Genomic DNA, 21,642 nt, shown 5'->3' on the forward strand with positions numbered 1-21,642 from the left:
TATATACAAACAAACATTATAAACAGGGTAACGATATATCATACACGTAAATTCTGTCGTCTAACATTACCCAATGCATATTTATAAGTGTTGATTTTCCTCGACACTATTACCTGCAATAATTTTGTAAGGGATTGTACACCCGAAATTTTATATATTGGTGGGCGACTCGCGTATCTTTTCCTCAGAACGTTTTTGCAATTAAAGTGGAGCAAGTCATATATCTTCAAAGAGTAAGATCAAAGTTCTAAAAACATGAGAATAGGGAAATAATCAAGTTGACGCTTAAACGAACTTAAGCATTTTCTCGTGCTGTCGGTTTAAGTAGTTAGATATTAAAAAGGATAATGAATTTGAGTACATGACGAACGTGTGATTTATAGTCAAAATGCAGTTTGATGTATCCCGGCCACTGGAAGACGGAATGTCACTGCATGACGACTAGTTGTGAATTTGGGGTTTAAAAAGTGTGAAGATATGTATGTATGTTTTTGCTGTCGTCTCGGAAGCCCACAGAGACACTGGATTTATTCTCGTTATTGTGTTTTGTGTGTTCTATGTCTTTTTCTGTCGATGCTTTTCAGTGTTCTTACTGACCTTATTCTGCCCTTTCCCGTTTCACGTCCTACGTCTCTTCAGCGATCTTCTGCTTATCATGATTTTGACGTCACCTATGTTCGTAGATTACTCCAGCGTCTTGCCACATTCTGGCGACTGGGCATTTTCTTGTATCGTCCACTTATTCACGACATCCACGTTTTGTTGATAACGCAGACTTTCAAAAATTCGTTTCGTATTTGTAATAATGGCTAATTTTCTGAATGCACCATTTCATTCCGTATCGAACGTTGACTTTTTTGAATTGTTCAGGAACACAAGCTTAGATTCTGACCCAGTCAGTGGGTCAACCAGTACTCGAACCACCCCTTACGATGATTTTGTTACCGATAGCCTGAATACGGCTGCAAATGAATTGCCTCATGATTTTAGTAATGATTTCACTCAAAATATGTTATGCAATTATATTACAGTGAATCAATGCAAAGATATGATTCATTATTTTTCTGAGGACACGTTTTCTTTGTTACATCTAAATATAAGGAGTTTGAATAAACATTTTGATGATTTAAAATTTTTATTAGAATCTGATGCAAGCCAGTCACTAGCTGTTATCGGATTAAGTGAGACATGGTTAGCTTCCAATGCAGAAAATTATTTCGCAATTGAGGGTTACAATTTGTTTGTTAACAATAGGCCTGATTAGAATGGAGGGGGCGTTGCATTGTACATATCACGTTCCTTTGATACTATTGTTCATGAAGATATTTCTAGAATGGACAATGTTGTTGAATCTTTATTTATAGAAATTCTTATCCCAGGATGTAGAAATCTTATGGCACTAGGCATTATATACAGACCTCCTAATTCAAACGCCAATGATTTTTTTAAACTTATTTTTCAGATCTGGATAATTCACAAGTTTTCCGAAATAAGGATTGCGTTCTACTCGGCGATTTCAATATTGATTTGCTGAAGTCTGACCATGATAATATCTCTAGTGATTTTCTTCACACACTTCTGTCCTCGTCCTTTCTTCCGCTTATGTCTAAACCCACACGTGTTACAGATCGCTCTGCCACTCTCATTGACAACTTGTTTTGTAATATTTTACCCCTCCCCGATTCTTTTATAATTCTTTCAGATATGACTGAACATTTTCCAATAATGACTTGTTTTACTCTTACAACACCAGCTAATATTGAACCTAATTCATCTCTTTTGTTTAGACGTAGAGTTTCACCTGAAAAGTTAGCTAGTTTTGATGTGGCTGTCGAGAGTGCTGACTGGTCAGGAGTATTTGGCAGCGATGATGTTAATATATCTTTTCATAATTTTATGGAAATTTTTAATCATCATTTAGATGATGTAATTCCAAAACAAAGAAATAGAACCGAGTATAAAAAGACACCTAGATTACCTTGGATTTCAAGATCAATTCTTCGTTCAATCAATAGGAAAAATCGTTTGTATTATAAGTACAAATTGGAAAAAACTGAGCGATCGAAGAATAGATATACTTCATACAAAAATACTTTGACAATGATTTTACGTTCTGAAAAGAAAAGATATTACTCTAAGCAATTATCGAGATATAAGTTTGATATGAAAAATACTTGGAAAGTCCTAAAACAGGCAATGAATGTTCCGAGTAAAAACTCTGACATTGATAAAATCAAATTGAATGACGAATTGATTAATGATCCTCTTCATATTGCAAATATTTTTAATTCTTATTTTTCAAAAATAGGCAAAAAATATGCTCAAAACATTCCTGCAACAGAGGCTCATTTTACTGAATTTTTAGGTCAGCGTAATTCTGATTCCATATTATTTCTACCAACTAATAGATTTGAAATTATTGATATAGTTTCCTCTTTTGAAAATAAACGAAGTTCTGGTTATGATGAGATAGATAATTTTGTACTTAAGGGTGTTATTTCCTCAATAGCTGATCCACTTGCTCATATATTTAATTTGTCAATTTTTAATGGTGTGTTCCCTGATAAAATGAAATTAGCTAAAGTAATCCCAATATTCAAGACAGGCGATAAGTTTGAAGTCAGCAATTATCGCCCAATTTCATTATTATCGTCATTGTCTAAGGTCTTAGAAAAACTTATTCATTAGAGAATGATCAATTTTTTGAAGGTACATGACGTTTTTACGAATTCTGAGTTTGGTTTTCGTGAGAAACATAGTACTACGCATGCTCTTTTGCATTTTGTTGATAGAGTTGTTCACGCAATCGATAACCATTCTCATTTAGTTAGTATTTTCTTGGACTTCTCCAAGGCCTTCGACACTATCAATCATGACATTTTACTTTATAAGTTATCGCATTATGGAATACGTGGGAAGGCCTTGGAGTGGTTCAAGAGTTATTTAGTTGATAGAAAACAATTTGTTACAATTAAAAACAATGATTCCGTTGTTAGAAAAGTTAAATGTGGCGTCCCACAGGGAAGTCTTTTAGGGCCGTTATTGTTCATTATTTATATCAATGATTTCTGTCGCGTATCCGACGACCTCTCTTTTATTCATTTTGCAGATGACACTAATGTATTTTTTGCCCATAATGATATTGATTTTCTCGTTTATAAAATTAATATTGAATTGAAAAAAGTGACAAACTGGGTCAGGGCCAATAAACTATCACTTAATGCACAAAAAACGAAATATATGCTTTTTAGTAATACTGTTGATAGTTTAAGTGCAAATATAGTATTAGATGACTCTCACCTATACAAAGAGTCTCACTTTCCTGGAAATCACATGTTGATAATGTTTGCAATATAATTTCACGTAATATAGGCATTGTAAATAGATTGAAATTTTATATTCCACAAAAATCATTACTTATGTTATATTCGTCGTTAATATTGCCTCATCTTGATTATGGAATATTAGTTTGGGGCAACACGCATCAGAACCTACTAGAGAGAGTGTTCCTTTTACAAAAGAAAGCTCTCCGTGTTATCTGTTATTCCCCTGTGCGTTCTCATACAAATATGTTGTTTGCCTCCAACAAGCTCTTAAAAATTACAGATTTGTTTTTGTTTAATTTAGGGCAATTTATGTACAAGTATTGTAATAACTTGCTTCCGTCTATTTTTGATTCTATATTCCTCAAAAATCAATCATTTCATGAATATCCCACTAGGCGTTCCAATGAATTTCATTTACCTCTTTTAAGAACGATTTTTGCTAAAAACACTCTTATTTATGTAGGCCCAAATTATTGGAATTCTTTGAATCATCACATAAAAAACGCTCCATCCATATGTTCTTTTAAGAGGAGACTGAAATCTTTTTTATTGCAATCGTATGAATCTACAATACCAAATTAACCATTTGGCCTTCTTTCTTACATACTGACCTGCTCACTTTGTCCCCTCTTCGTAGAATTAAAGGTTTTTTTTTTTTTCTGGATGTTCGCAATGTTGTCATCTATGCCTCTTCGTAGAATTAATGGTATTTTTTTTCCTGGATGTTCGCAATGTTGTCATATATGCCATTTTGCCCATAGCGTCTTGAAGTTGACTTTCCGTATGTTACTCCTGTTCATACGTCCCTCTATTGTCTATTTCCTTGTCTTTTCTTCAGGCGTCAAAATATTACTTTTTCCCCACAACTATCTTTTGTTTCTCTTGGCATGCTTCTGCCGAAGATCGCTGTTTCTGTTTCTGTTGTTCTGTTTCTGTTTCTGTTGTGCATTCTTGTCTGCTATTTTGCCTTCAGTTTGTCATAGTGGGGTGCCCTGGCACTCAGTCATTTCAAATTCATGTAAAAGTTTCAATTTTGGTACCAAATTGAAGGTTATGATCTGTAGAACAATTTTGGTTCGAGTGTCAAGCATGTATCATAAAAAGATTCAAAATGGCCGCCAAAATCCAAAATGGCCGCCAATTTCAAGGTTTTTTCGCATTATGACTCGTAACTCTTGTTCTATTGAGTCTAGAATGAAGATTTTGCTCTCTATACCTATGATTGCACATGTCAGGAATTGAATACGAGTAAAATGAACACATTTAGAGCACATCTTCAATTCAAAATGGCCGCCAAAATCCAAGATGGCTGCCGTTTTCAAGCTTATTTGCAGTATGACTCGTAACTCTTGTAGTATTGAGTGCAGAGTGGAGATTTTGGTCTCTATACCTATGATTACACATGTGAGGAATTGAATAAAAATAAAATGAACACAATAATAGCACATCTTCTAGTCAAAATGGCCGCAAAAATCCAAGATGGCTGCCATTTTCAAGCTATTTTGCGTTGTGACTCGTAACACCTGTACTATTGAGTCTGGAATGGAGATATTTGTCTCTACACCTTTGACTACACGTGTGAGGAGTTGAATATGAATAGAATTAACGCAAAATCAGAGCACATCTTCTATTCAAAATGGCTGCCAAAATCTAAGATGGCTGCCATTTTCAAGCTATTGTGCATAGCGACTCATAACTCTTGTACTATTGAGTCTAGACTTCAGATTTTGGTCGCTATGCCTATTATTGCACGTGTCAGGAATTGAATAGAAATAACATGATCACAATTAGAGCACATCCTCTATTCAAAATGGCCGCCAAAATCCAAGATGGCTGCCATTTCAAGCTTATTTGCTTTCTGACTCGTAACTCTTGTACTATTAAGTCTAGAATTTACATTTTGGACTCTATACTTATGATTGCATGCATTATCAATTTAATGAAAATAAAACGACCACAATTAGAGCACATCTCCAATTCAAAATGGTCGCCAAAATCGAAGATGGCTGCCATTTTCAAGCTTATTTGCAATGTGACTCGTAACTTTTGTACTATTGAGTCTAGACTGGAGATTTTGGTCTCTATACCTATGATTGCATGTGTGGGGAATCAAATAAAAAAAAAACCAACACAATTGGTGCATGCATTCAATTCAAAATATCAACCAAATCCAAGATGGCTGCCACTTTCAAGTTTCCTTTTTTTCCGCATCATGCCTCATAAGATTCATACTTATGCTATTGGTAATATCAGTCTCTCCACCAATTTTATTTACTTGTATGAGGAATTGACTGCTAAACAAATAGACATTATGGGAGCATATCTTCTTTCATTATTACATAAACAGTTGCTCTAAGAAATCCGTCCACAATGCATTAAAGTAACAGAATGGTTGACAAATTATCCAAATATACATATTTTTGTGGTCGCATTGAAAAATGTTCTAGTCTAGCAACTTCTGGCATGTAAACACAATCTGACACGTGCACTTCAGCTTTGTCTTAACACATTTGCACTGAGAGCAGGCATTTGGGCAGGTGCACTTCGCATCCAGGTGAAAAACATCCTTAGCAAGGAGTAGCATGGTCCAAATGGGAAGCAGCTTGCCGTCTTCTTTTTTCCATCCATGGTTCATTGGCCAGGTTGTTGGCAGGCATCACTAACATTAAGGCTGGCTTCCAACGACGCTAGAAAACTGGCCTAGCGCTCATAGACCTTTCATCAGCATACGGCACAGTGTGGAGACGAGGTGTCCTTTTGAAATTTTCTCAAATCCTGAATTGCCAGACTACTCTGCGCTGCTTGTCTTTGGTCTAAAATTCAGGGTCACTCTGGGTAAACAGACCAGCTCTGTTAGGACTCCCAATGATGCCCCCCCCCCTTGGTTCTGTGTTGGTTCCATTCCTTTTCAACATATACATGAGTGACATGCCCACCACTTCATCCAGGAAATTTGCTTATGCAGGTGACCTCGCCCTTACATCTCAAGGAAGGTCCTTGGATGACATCAGCCAAGTCCTAACCCAAGATCTGAAGACAATGGAGGAGTACTTCACCTTCTAGAGACTTCGCGCCAACCCTTCAAAGACTACCACTACTGCTTTCCATTTTAGTAACCATCTTGCCAAAGCTAAGCTGAAGGTTGCCTTCTGTGGCAAGCCTGGAAGCATAAGGGGTTTCCAAAGGACCTCACTTATCGAGAACACCTAAAGAGAGTTGCAGACAAGTTGAAATCACGGGTCAACATCATCAGGAAACTCGCAGGCAACACTTGGGGTTCAAAAGCCAGTACTCTCCGTACTGCAACACTGGCCCTCCCCTACTCAACTGCAGAGTACTGCTCGTCTTCGTTGGCCAAAAGCTGCCACACGAAATGAGTGCACTCAAGTCTACCCTCTTCACTGGCTGCCTGTTTTGGCACACATCACTCCCCCCTTCCTACGCAGGATGGAAAGGATGGTAAGTGTCGCCAATGCCATCAATGCTGACCCTGACCTCCAAATCCACGACGACCTGAACAACTTGCCACCAATGCGCCTGAAATACCGCAGCCAGTCTAGATGTTCCTTCCATCACGCTGGAACACATTGACTCCAAAAGTGAATGGCGCAGATGCTGGTCTGATGCTGTCTCGAACACAACTCAAGTCACGTGCAACACCATCACTGACCTGACTTTAAAGCCAGAGGGCTTCCAACCTCCCTCAGAAACAGTGGCTCACCCTAAACCTCATCTGAAACCTCCATGCAAGGATATATGTCACCGTCTACACAAATGGGGTTCTTGGCTAGCCCAGCGTGTGACTGCGGCCATCCTTTCCAAACTCTGCGCCACATTGTGGAAGACTGCCACCTGCCGAAGTTCCCAGCAGGGCTCAAAGAACTTATTCAAGCAAGTACGCGATGCTACCCTGAACTGGATCTGCAGCTTAGATATCAACCTACAAGTCTATAACCCCTCACCTACGACAGGAGAAAGGATAGACATGTTGGCTGCTACCCAGGCATTCGATTGAAAAATAATTCTCTTAGATGTGGATACAAAGCATCTCTGGATGGAGGAATTCTCTCCACGTCCATAGTCTTCTGTGAGAACAACTTTACTTGGACGAGGTCAACATCATTGTCTTCACGTGATTCAGTAAAGTAAAGGATTGTCAACAATACTAGCAAATTGTCCCATGGGAACGGCATTTCATGCATCAACATGCAGAGGGATCGCTTACCCTTGAACTTGAAGGAAGAAGTACTATCTGATCCAGTTTATGCGTGGAAAAGGGTCATGGCATGCACACTGTCGCACCCAGGTTTGTGGCTATACTGTTCAGGGAGATCATTTAGTTGTATTTCTCATTTTGAAGGAGATCCAGATTTCTTTAGTCGGTTTCGACTAGAGCGTTGATGTTATGGAAATCACTTAGAAGGATTGCGACAGCATTAGTGTCTCCAGTATACATCATTCCAAGTGATGAAGAATAGAGAGCATTGGGCAGATGTACTACGACGTGTGTCAATTTGCACTGATCTATCGGTGAACCGTTTCCAGCATGGAGCACTTGATTGCCTGACATGACATAGACACTCTGTCATCTGCAAAATGCTCTCCTATGATCTTCCTGGACAAGAATGAGAATAAAGATCCTCCTTGTTGCTATCATTTGCTAGAAACTTTTGACATGACAATTTCCCGGAATTATTGCGGACCCAGATACTCGTCATGTGCCCTTTCCAAGTTATTCTCTTGTCCCTCCTTTGCTTGATACTGGTCCCAGACAATCTCTAATCTTGACAATCACTTCAAGTTGTGGCAAATACCTGGGCACAACATCTTGTTTAAATCTGATGTAAAGTTGTTGCCTCGGACAGTTATACCAGGAAGTGAGCGTATCAGTGCTACACCGTCGATGATAATGATGTCGCAACAATCTGGTGCGAGTGGTTCCCTGCTGACATGAATGGCACTATCTTTTGAATCTTCTATGCCAACAAATCTGACTTGGTACAAGAGTTGAGCTACCTTTTGGATGACAATGTAGGTGTGTGTGGGGAAGATTCATAATGAAAAACTCTTCCCCATCCCCTCCGCGATAGTATAGTAGGAAAGGTCAGCTGCCTTTTTATGCAAGGTCGTACAGTGCTTGGTCAACTACCAACACAGGGACTTGGTGTAAGTCGGGGTGCGCAGTTTTCTCTTTCACCCGTTTCACTCCATGTGAAATCATTCATAGAGAGGCGGCCTTTTCATGGTAAAGTGGCAAGGAGGCTTCAATGTTTTGCTTTTTTTTTGGGGGGGGGGGGTCCCTGGTTGTCCAACAGTGTTGAGCTGCATGGTAGGAAGACTATGACGCTGGAGTGTGTATTTCTTTATCTTAGGATGTCATAGAAATGCAGTCATCTATGCCTGTTCGTGCTGTTTCTCCTCATCAAGCAAATTCGTTACTACTGCAAACGGTTGCGCATCTTTCATGGGAGGTTGGGTGACAAAATTTTGGCCCACTGGTGGTGCAAACATGTACGAACGAGGAAGGATGGGTTCACTGCTGCATGTTCCTGCTTTCTATGAGTTGATTCGTAAGCATTCTCTGTCCAACCCAGGCTTTTGTGATGAGTTAAACTGAAATATTAAGACGCCAGTTCCCTGGAAGGATGAGCTTTATTGCAGTACGTGGTGTGGGACTGTGATCCAGGTTATCCAGGACTGAAACTGTGAAAATGTCTTGATGCAATTTGTTGCACAGTCTATACAAGTTTTGTTCCTTGTTTAATCTGCAACAGCCAACGACAGCCTCTGTAAATCTAGATTCAGTGCTAAGGACTTTATTGTGTGACACGCTGAGACTATACTTGTTAAGTAGTTCCACCAAGGAGGTTCGAGAGAATGGAGCCACATTGTCTTATTTTCTTTGAAACAATGTTTGTGAAAGAATTGACGAAATAAGAATCAAAATTACTCGACTGGACTTGCCACTAAGCTTAAATGATAATCTATAAGGAACTATACTTGATCATTGTACCACGGAATGAAGCAGAAAATGATAAAATCTGCTCTCCCGGAGGACACAGCTTCAAACATTTCGCATGATATAGCTCTGATTTACACTTTTTCACATATTTCTGGACAGGATTGACTTTAGTTGTATGATTATGTTTTATCATTAGGTGAAATTTCAGGTCTTTGATGATTTGATTGTCCATCTATTGAAAACTGACAGCTCATTATATAATTCAAGCCAGTTGGAACACCATGCTCTTGAACTTCCTTGGTTCTACAGTCCAGCTTCTTCCTCCTTGTTTGGGAAAGCAATCTGAGGAACAAAAACACTGGAAGAGGCAGCTCACAATTCAGATTCGCAGAAAGAGAAGTCATATTTAGCATGGCTTTCTGACTCACAGAGTATCTTCAGGAATTCTCTTTATGGCATTGATTTGGGTTTTGAGAGGAGTTGACGGAAGAAATACAGATGTTCTTTGGAACCTTTTGGGGAAAAAAAAATCATCAAACCTGAATGCGGTTTCTTCATCCCAAACAGCTTTATTGAGAATAAATGCTGCCATTAATGATATCCGTACTGCCTCATCCACATGGTGTTCGAGTTGCATCTGATATTACCTTTTTAGCATCTTTTAACAAACGATTTAAACTAGGTCTTTCCTCTGTCAAACTAGGGATGTGTTCTGGTATTCTTTCCTCTAGGCGTGTATGGTTGACAGTTTTCTTGATCACATATTGTTCTAATGTTTCAGTCATCATATCCGTCACATCAGGATTTGTACAACTTGTTGTCTCAGATAGGTGAAAGCAGGTATACTTTATCACAATAGTCACGTGGGTGCGCTAGCAGTTCCAAGACCTTTCTTTGGAGTATAATGCCTCTGTAAAACATGGAGCTATTGACCCCCTATTCATCGGATGTGTTGAAAATATATTTTAGGACATTTCTGGAAGATTTCGCTGTAATTCTTTCCTTATTATCATTTCCTTGTGATTATTTCCTTTTTGTCTCGCCCACCGGAGGTGAAGGCGAGACTAAGGGATCCAAATGTCGTCCGTCCGTCGTCCGTCACAAATGTTAAAGTTTACCTGCAAGACTCTCTTATGATGCATAACTTGGCAACTGTTACAGCAATGGCAGCCAAACTTCAGTGATAGAAGCACTAGGGGTATCTTCATGTTATGGTGTTGTCGGAGGTCATGTGATGACGTCAAAGGTCATTTGAGGTCATATATTAAAGAGTACAGATATGCAAGACTCTCTTTTCTATGTTAAAGTTTACCTGCAAGACTCTCTTTTGACAAATAACTTCACATAAGTTGCTTGGATTACAACCTAACTTGGGTCATAGATGCACTGGGGGTACCTTCATGTTATGGTGCCATTGGAGGTCACAGGATAAGGTTAAAGGTCATTTGAGGTCATACGTTAAAGTTTACTTGCAAGACTCTCTTATCACACATAACTCGACACATGTTGCTACAATGGCAATCAAATTTGGGTGATGGATGCACTGGGGGTACCTTCATGTTATGGTGCCGTAAGAGGTCACATGATAAGGTCAAAGGTCATTTGAGGTCATACGTTAAAGTTTACTTGCAAGACTCTCTTATCACACATAACTCAGCACATGTTGCTACAATGGCAATCAAACTTGGGTGATGGTAGATGTCTCTTGGGAAATTGAAGGTAACCACAAGGTCAAAGGTCACAGATGGGTCAACAAACTTTTAGGGCCCAATGTTAAGTTTTTAGGGCGCATTTCGTTTATGGCTCACAACTTTTGATCCCTTGGTCCGTTTGTGACCAAACTTGGATGGAAGATGTCCCTTGGAGAGGTGAAGGTCGTCACAAGGTCAAAGGTCACAGACAGGGGTCAACAAACTTTTAGGGCCCAATGTTATGTTTTTAGGGCGCATTTTGATTGTGGCTCATAACTTTTGATCCCTATGTCCGTTTGTGACAAAACTTGGATGGTAAATGTCCCTTGGGGAGTTAAAGGTCATCACAAGGTCGAAGGTCACAGAAAGGGGTCAACAAATTTTGAGGGTCCAATGTTATGTTTTTATGGCATGTTTCGATTATGGCTCATTACTTTTGATCCCTTTGTTCGTTTGTGACCAAACGTGGATGGTAAATGTCCCTTGGGGTGTTGAAGGTCACCACAAGGTCAAAGGTCATAAGTAGGTCAATTAACTTCTGGGAGTTATAAAAAAATATTAATTCCTTGTACGCGAATGGGCGAGACACAATTTGGCACTTGCCTTGTTTATATACATTTTGTCTCTAAATAATTGTATTTTTTTTAAGGAAAAAGCTTTAAAAATGGAATTTATGTAAATTTATGCAAATTAAGCGAAAGGCATTAATTGTTTTTATTTCTAAATGTGTCCAATAATCTCATTACCCTTGAAAATATCAGGTTCAGCACTTAAATCACTTCAAATGGAGAGTTTTATCCAATTTTTTGACAAAAGTCTAGAAGTTGGCGGCCATCTTGGATTTTGGCGGCCATTTTGAGTATTTCTTACTTGTGTGCTTGACACTCGAACCAATATTGATCTATAGACAATTACCTTTACAATGGTACCAAAAATTAAACTTTTACATCAACTTGAACTGAAAATCAAAAATAACACATGCAAGGCCCCCCCACTATCAGTCTTGTCCATCCCGTTTTGTCTTGTACAACCTTTTCTTCAGTAGTTATCTTGTTGTCTAGTCCTGTTTCATGTTTGTTCACATCTATGAAAGTGTATATCTGGTAATCTAATTTTCAGCGGGCTTCCAGACTTCTTCCACTTTGTTATTTTTTGTATCTAAGATGATTCAATTTATCTTTCCATCGATGTTCTTTTTCAGAGGGGCCCACACACTACAAGCTCTGTCTTTTTAGTGGGTCCCTCCATTTTTCGCACTTTATGCAACGGTATACATGTACTTCACTTTGATCACTTCTGTTTCTTTTGTACTATACTATGTATGACTACTATAATAGGTCCTCAAGTGTTGTACAGTCTTTTCACTTCTCTATGTTCTATTTACCTCATTCTCTGTTACCAAAAGAAGTGAATCATATGTTTTGTCGAAAAATGAAATAAACTTTGAATTGAATTGAATTGAAGAAGTCTTCTAATGAATGAAATTACCTGAATAGTATACCCTTGGGCCTTGCTATTCAGCAGTTAAGTCCACTAAATTACAGAGAACTTGCACAATATGTTACGAATATTTTACTTAATTCTGTTTGGATTAAGAGATCGGTAGGTGTGATAAACATCAGGTTTTACGATCAACCGGATCCTGACGTTGAGCCTGGTCTTATCATTGTTTGTCACGTGACTCCTCACGACCAACCATCTCCACCCATCGCAATGTATGAGATAACCGTTGACTCCAGACCTCACGACCAATCATCTCCACCCATCACACTGTATGAGATAACCGTTGGTGGCGTCGTGCTGTCGAGATCGTCTTCACCTGAAACTCGTCTTTCTCCTCTTTCCCGCTGGTGTGTGGACGTGTCGTGTAAAGGAGGCTAAGACTGAGAAATACAACGGCAGCGTCCATCTACTGTCTAAAACTTAAATCATTTTCATCTTTTTCAACTGTTGTCCATAATAATATTATGTTCATAATATTAACGTCAGATGCTTCGATTATGTGTGAGTGTGAGTGTGCGTGTGAGTGTACATGTGTTTATTTTAAGTGTCGTCCACGTTTAAATAGTGATGTTTTTGTGTGCAGAGAAGAGCATAGAATTGTGTCCATGAATTAATAGGACAGGGCCCTGTTTTATGAAGAGTTAGAATTGATTATATAGTTGATTTCAACTGTAAGTCTATGGATGCCTTGTGGTAATGAAATTTAAAATCGATTTTATCTTTTGACAGGAGTCATTCCTACAGTATGAATCTTCTATTTGAAAGGCAATTTAGTCTTTTTCTGATTGCATGAGCTCGTAAAGAAAGCCATGGAAATTAGTGATGACGTTGATATAATTTCTTACGTTCTAGTGCAGGTATTGGCTAAAGAACGTTGCTATTATTATGATACAAATACATGTATCTCATAAAACCTTCACTTGATTCGTTACCATGGATAGCTGTACCTGCAACAGACGCCCTGTCAATCAGACTTCATTAACACTTAACTGGACACCAACCATCCTGAAGGAAACCTTTTGGTCACGTGTCAACAGAAACCACGTGATCAGCCTTACCCTCCCATCCACACATTCATCATAAAGGTAGACCAGGAGATAATTTTGTCGTCAGAAGTCACTTCCTTTATCATAGCACTTCGTCCAGACAAGTGTTCTTAAAGTGACTTGCATCGGCCAAAATGGAGTTGGCTCTACATCGGTTGAAAGATCTGCTGTCAGACAGGATATGGTAAGCACTGAAACAGTCTTGTTTGTATCATCATCATCATCATCATCATCATCACTATACTCAACGACCTTAGAAAAAAATAAAGGAATAGAACAATGGTATGTCATTCTGGGTCATCGCTGCATCTAGTGGAAAGGTTCATTTGAACTATTTGCAATTTTACATTTTCGGTAGTCGCCAAATGAACTAAAGTTTGGCATAAAAAAGAGGCTTGAATTCGTAATGCTTGCATCTACGCAGGCTCTAATCATCTGGGTCACACAAAAAATGGCGCCATTAACCTGACTTTCATGTGATACAAGTGACCCAGAATTTGAAAGTGCGCAGTACTGAGTCACAATCCACGTCTAATATTTTAGGACACATTGCCGGTATAATTTTGTATCAAAATGATTTTTCCCATTTTAGTTACAACAGATCTACATGAAATCATCTCCATCGTGACGCACGATCAAGTGAGTGAAAACAAACTGACGATCACGTGTCATAAAGACACTTTCGACTTTTTCGAAATCGTGATCGACAGTAAGCTACTCAAAAAGTGCATAAATGTCATGTGTAACGGAAGCAACGTACACAGCTCGAGTACTTCACTCGATCTGATTTGTCCAGAAGGTAATGACCTTTGATTTATAAATTTAATGAAGAAAAGGTTGCAGCCTTTATCCACAGAATAGGCCCTATCACAAATAAGATCAACTCTATGTTGTTTGGAATGGTGATCTTCACCAATATGACTCAAATTTAACTTCTTTAGTGTCACCGCTACTGAGGCGAGAAAGCGTTTACCTAACTGCGTATAGTTTGGGTTTGAAGCAGGATTGTAGATCAGTTAAAAGATTTATAGGCACAATATAGACAATTTCATCAGAATAGGTTAATAACTTAGGAAGCTGTAATATGAACTTGCAAAGCTTGGCGAATTTTATTAAACTCTTCTTGAACAGCAAATATAAATTTGCAACTGATCTTGAGTGGATGTCATAATCTCACAACTTACCATACAGTATGTCCCCCCCCCTCTCAAAAAGAAAAAACAAAAACAAAAACACCCAATTGGATTTTCGCATCGATAAATTGCAATATGTTTAAACTGTCTAAATGCTATTTCAGGGTCTAAGAATACAACATCTTAGCAATATTTTGCAGAAAACCCCATTCAATTTGGTTACTGTAAGTGGTCACAGAGAAATGTGGATCGTTGTAAAGCATGTCATTGGTCTAATTCTCCCAAGTTTAGCACTTGGATGCTCATGAAACTGCATAATGTGTGAAAATAATGGACAGAACATGGAGGGAAGGGATTCTTGACATGCTCCTCAAAAGTCATCATTTCTTTTTGACCACAACTGAAGCAAATTGGATAGGGTTTTCTGTAAGATGTAGGTAATCAATTATAATTTTCTTATGATGAAATTGTATTTGCATTGATTCAATATTTGTAAAGATACCATTGTGGAGGTTAGGTTCTATATTTCTTTCTTTTTTTCGAATGCAATTATGCACCAGTCTGAAGTCCCAATATATCTGACTGATCTCTATTGGGAAGTTATTCAGCGAAGAAAAAACAATAACATTGTTTTAAATTCACTTCTACACTTTACATTTTTCTTACATGATCAATGTAAATGTTTTTCAAATGAATAAATAGATCAATGAATGAATAAACAAATGAGTAAATACCAGATTTTCACAATTGTTATGCTTGTAGGGTTTTTTTTGTCTATATTTTAACTCAGAATTCCACGTTAAAGGCTTCTTTTTCTCTTTCCTCTTTTTGGTTTTCTTTGATGATTCTTTCAGGAAACAATGGAAATATGAAAAAAAAAACTGCTTCGTGTGTTTACATCTTATAGATGCCTATATATGTCCTTCGTCTTTCCCAATTGCTCTAATTAACAATCTGTCCTGTCCTTATCCAATATCGGTGAGTTCAGAGCTCAAAAATCGGTCACGAGACAGTCAATTTGAAGTACCAGTAATGGCGGTATACTGAAGGGCGTCTGTCGGGTTTTCTGATATAACACATTCACAAGTTGACCTGTAGAGAAAGTAATGTGAGTATGGGTCGCTGACTCCCATCCCTGTCATAAAACAAAGAAACAAACAAAGAAACAAAAACACCATATGATCTATATTGGAAAGGTTAACCTTAACTGGTCATCAACTTGAATTCGTATATTTTGCTCATCATTATGGAGAATGTTGACCCTGTAATTATTTTATTACAAACCTTATCGTCTCTCGTTAGATAAGTTATGTCCAAAGATGGAAACTGTAGAAGGGGTGTTGCACCAGGAATCCACCACTGCAGCATTGTCGATTATCGTCATCATATTATCACTGATGGTGTGTGTTACTGCAGTCATTAGACGAAAACAACTGTCTTCTCCCATCGAGGTGATTGTAGATCATTGTATTTATAAACTATTATGCATAAATATTTCTTTATCGGAGAGTCATTCTTTCTGGAGCAAATGTTGTTGTTTGTTGTTGTTGTTTTGTGTTTAGTGGCGTTTTCCATTCTCTTTAGAATATTTACGCCAAACACTTATCTATAAATTTCTTTTCCTTTTATAATTTTTTTTTTCAAAAGAAAATTGTAATGAGTATCCTTGGTCAGCTGTCGGTACGTCTATTTGCCTGCTTAAAATATCATATCTTCTGGCCAATCCGGCTCATTGTCTCGAGCAGACTTCTCAGCCGTTAAAACGGCCTAGGCCCCTCCGATATGCAGGCAGTAGAGTCCGATGCTTACCAGCACAGGAACCAAATTAACATATGGAACAAAGTCTCTCGTCATCAGTCGTTATACGACTTTATTACGATTAGAATAAACCTTTTATCATTTCATGTATTCCCACTCTACTTCCTTCGTGGAGTAATAGACAGCTGAATGTTATCGAATTTGTGTATTTACATCACTGGCCGTATGAATGATAATTATCGCTTGACTTGTTGCTATAAACATGATAATTTGGCTGTAATTAACATCTTTAAATCTGTTTTTCTTTGCAGCTATCTATCACAGACTAGACTTCACAATCACGGACAATCAAGGGTAAGCATGACTGCATGCAATTAGCATTTGGACACCTTTCTTACGATAAAATAAAAATAAAAACGAAACAATAAACAAAAGTGTAATTGCTAACGGTACGATTGTGTCATAGTGCATACGTCTTTTCTTATACAACCTTATTTTTCTCTTTGTGTGCTAATTCTCAACCAGGTGGCAGGTACCTGAAGATTGGACACAGGGAATGCAGACGATACCCGTCCAATGCCCAAGCGATCCCTAGATGACCCAGATTATGCACCGCAATATCGCGCACGACATTGCATTTGTAGATTTATAATTGAACAAATAGTTACAATTTTTTGTGGGTTATGATGACATGGGATCAGCCAGGCTTTGCTGCCGACCAGTAAACCACCATCTATCACGTAATCCTACTCAAGAGACTTTGCACTTTAGATACATCTTAACAGAACCTTCACAAAAACCAGCAAGCACGTTCAGTTTAGTATAGGCTAGCAATGAAATAACGGCAGCTTTCAAGTTTTGAGTTGTAACTTAGCATGTTGACTCGTATGAAATACCTAATACCACTATTGCCTATTGTCCACTTTATACTTAATGTACCTATCGTCCATGAATAACTTACCATCAGTATTTCAAAATATGTTCTAAAGGAAAAAAAAAATGGTTGATACATATAACACTCGTCGGAGTGGATTTCCACCTACTTGAACAGTTATTCAGCGAAGAAAAAACAACAGTTTCGCTAAAAAATAAAGCTATGCTTACTGGACCTAAACAGTGGAATGATTTCACAATAAAGTAGCTATTTCGAAGGAGTGCATTCTTTTTATGTTTCCAAACGTAAATTAAGATTACCTCTACTGAATGACTACTCTGGTGTACTCGAATAGATATGAAAATGATTATGAAAGTAATTAGAATACCATAATGCTACCAATTGTATGTACTGTTTGTAATATTTCCAATTCTTTAATGAGTTACATAATTTTCAGGTTTTTGTTTCATGGACAAAGGAGCCGTTTTCCTAGATATTTCATTACATTTAACATTGCTGAACTCGTTCCATTCAAGGAATGCTAATCAATTTACGAAATGTCACTTTGAACGTGGTATAGACAATACTGATATCTAAGGATAGAAATAAAAATGACTTTTTGAACAACAATTTTGTACTTATTAACTGTGACATGAAATGTGATTTCGATACTCAAACTGCATTGAACTACACGATATAGGTAGCATGCACACACACACTTAGTGATATGATGCTATTGGGTCGCCGATCCGTGCTTCCCGACACTGCAATGCTTTCTTGTCACAGGAAATGTCTGAAAATTTCCTAGTTTTCCCCTCCTCAATCTCCCCCACCCCTCGATCTTGATCTTGTCTCATATTCACTTCCATCATCTTCATGGAAGCAGGGTAACCGGAAATAAAAGGTCTGTTGTGCTGCGATGAATTTGTATAATTCAACATGACTGAGTGTGAATCGTAGAGTAAAATAGATTGATTGCTTTCATCTTGAAATATTGAAAGCTGCTCTATTATTTTCAAAAACAAAACGTCAACCCACATTTCGTGTACAAAACTGTATATGGCTTAACTTGTGTCAATACCATCATTAATTTGTCATGATTTTTTTTCTTCTTTTTTGGTACGTGTCCCATGGCCGATCATAACGCTGGGACATTCTATGATAATACATGAACATAATATTATATATTCTATTGCGCTTTCCCGTTCTGTTCGTATGAATATCTTCGCTCATATACGCTCCGTTCATCCCCAATACTCACCTTGGATAAACATCATTTATAGTCAACTTGGCTGTTTCCACCAACAAGCGCAAGCTTATAGGATACAGTCTTTTTTAACAATTGCCCCCTTAGATTGTATCATTAAAATTTTTATCAATGAAACGTGTAATTTGTATGAGATAATTGTCAATATTTGTATTCACCATGTCTGTTTATTCTTCTTTTAAAAGATGCCATGATTGGTACAAAAGAAAAATATGCTTGTATATTACGTTTGTCATGAAAGTGCAGAAATAAATACACACTCTTAAAACATCCGAGTCAGAACTGACCCGGAACTGGGTCCGTTGGGGTCACACACCGTTCCGGGTCAGAAATGACAAGGAATGGGGTCAGATATGACCCACTCAGAGTCATGAATTGGGTGAGGGTGACCCCATTCGGGGTCTTCATGACCAAATTCCAAGTCATTTCTGACCCGGAATGGTGTATGACCCCAACGGACCCAGTTCCGGGTCAGTTCTGACTCGGGGTCTTTTAGAGTGCATATCAAAAATATCCGGTATATCAAAGTTAACTTTATGTGTGGTAGTTATTTTCCTCATGTACAATCGCAACGTATAAAGAAAATAGAAAGAAAACTCAACATTCTACTTTCTTAGCTAAGTGAAAGCAGTTTTGACTTCCCTCTTTCATGTCTTTTAGAAAGCAAAGGGAAAATATTTCCTTAATATGTTTCAGTAACAAGTCGTGATGGATACGTTTCGAAAAGAAATTCAATTGTCATTTTACAAACGAAATATAAAGTGGAATATTCAATATTTAAGACACTAACACCATGGGTGTTAAACATTCCAATCAGTAAAAGGAAAAAGAAAAACCTGTTGAAACCCGAAATATGTGCATTAAATCTATTTCGTTTATTAGGAATTCAGATCATAATGCACATGCTCAGAGAAATCGACCCAGCGATACTTGTCTGATGTACAGAGTGATACCGCACTGTGTACACCTTATACCTGATGTAACCGAAGTGTATGAAAACAAAATAAATGTGACATTCATATCAGATTGATATGTTGACAAAAGAAAGCGGTGTCATGTTTAATGTTTTTTGAATTAAGCGTACGATAACAGGAAGGACCGGACTCTCTCATTAAACACTAATAAGGAAGTATAACTCTATAGGTTAGTGTTCATGAGTTTATTTTCCAAACATCTGAAATTGGATAGTTCAGGATGTAACTTGTGTCCACTAGTCATTGTATAGTGTAGCAAAATGGGAAATGGCTTCTAAAGGGACATGGGATACGGCCATTCACTGCCAAACTATAACGACACCAGTCATGATAACCTGAAAATAGGGAGATTTTTTTTTCAGATTTGACGTTGTATTGTCAAATAATCCTTCTGAAAAGAAAAATGTGTCTTGTAGGAAGGAAGATTCAATGAAAGGTTGAATTCCAATTCCACCATGTCTTTGATGTGGGCAGTTTTGACGAGATGTCATCTGATGTGGTGTTACGACAGACGCCAATGTAATACACTCCACACACACACACACACACACACACACATATATATGTATATATATATATATATATATATATATATATATATACATACATAATACATATTTGTGGAAAATATGTGAATACAGCTGACCGTGACTCCTGTTATAATTGAAGTCCTCAGGACCGAGTTTTCTTTCATTTTATCAACATTTCGTTACGGTCGTAAAAAGGAAATGTGTGAAGATATCAAAGAAAATTACAATTTCGGAACCTGAATTTTCGTTTCGGAAACGACATTTCGTTTTAACTGTATTCGTCATAACGGGAGCGCACTCTACTGACTTATTGAATTTAAAATTGTATAGTGTTGCGACCAAAGTGTACAATTGAGGACAGGATTTGATCCTTTACTCTGGCAAGACGTGACTGCAAATGGGCATGGCGTCAGAATTGTGCAAAATGAAAATAATTTTCATATTCATCTTGATAAATTCACGGCATAGTAAGGAATAAGAAAAAACAGCGTGTGTGTGTGTGTGTGTGTGTGTGTGTGTGAGGGGTGATAGGTGACGTGGCGTACATGACATCTTTCAATGTCTTTACATGATTGTATCGCACATTCCCACTAATTCAATCGTGGGAACATTGTGTGACAAAGACTCGGTTTGTGGGCAAAAGTCAACCGAGAGCATAACATACTCATCACGACTATTAAAGTGCTAGAACAGCAAAAGCATCAAATTACATGCGAATTTGCTATCGAGGCGAGCTTCCCTGCCATAGACCGATGATGACTGTGAAGATTACAAAGCTTTATATCTCTTGCACCTTTAAGAATTGTTATTTGCCACCAGAGGAGCAGTGATGGTGTGTTTGGATTCAGGAAATAAATGTCAACAACATTAAACAACTAGCTTATGTTGCTAGAAAGAGTGCTGTGTCTCACAATGTGTTCACATAGCCGACTACGTGAAAACAACCGAATTTAACAGTGTGAAGATGATTTAACACTGTAAATTGATGATTCACAATGTGTTCACGTTGTTGAAATGCTCGAATTTAACAGTGTGAAGAGATTTCAAACTGTGTTTCATATTGTGTTTCCCACTGTGGGACACTGTATTCTTTCCAGCAGTGTTAATATAACAATGAATTGAGACACAGTATTACTGTCGATGTGGTAATCAAGCCATCCAATATCTATTAAGAGTAGAGCTGTACACGATGGGTAAGTGTTTATATTATTCTGAGTGTTTATAGAACTTTGTATAATGTCATGAAGTGAGAAAAGAAAGGTGTGCAATGCTGGCTTCATTATGTATAGTTACATAACTGTGTGCAAAACACAGAGACGGCTATTTATGAATACATATATGCATAATTATATAGTATACACTATTATGTTATGCATATTATATGAATATATTATATAGAGAGAGAGAAAGAGAGAGAGAGAGATGTGTTGCTGATGATGGTATCCGTTTTACCATCAAATTCTTTCCTTCATATCAAAGCCTTGAAAATTATCATGTCAAAGGAGAAACTCATGAAAACTTTTGTATGCCAATTATTTGTAATATCTTGCGGAAATGAGCATTTAATCAAGGTGCTTA

The sequence above is a fragment of the Diadema antillarum genome, unplaced genomic scaffold, assembly GCF_040938485.1.
Source record: "Diadema antillarum isolate AM-2024a unplaced genomic scaffold, OU_Dant_1.0 seq00000048_RagTag, whole genome shotgun sequence".
Taxonomy (NCBI): domain Eukaryota; kingdom Metazoa; phylum Echinodermata; class Echinoidea; order Diadematoida; family Diadematidae; genus Diadema; species Diadema antillarum.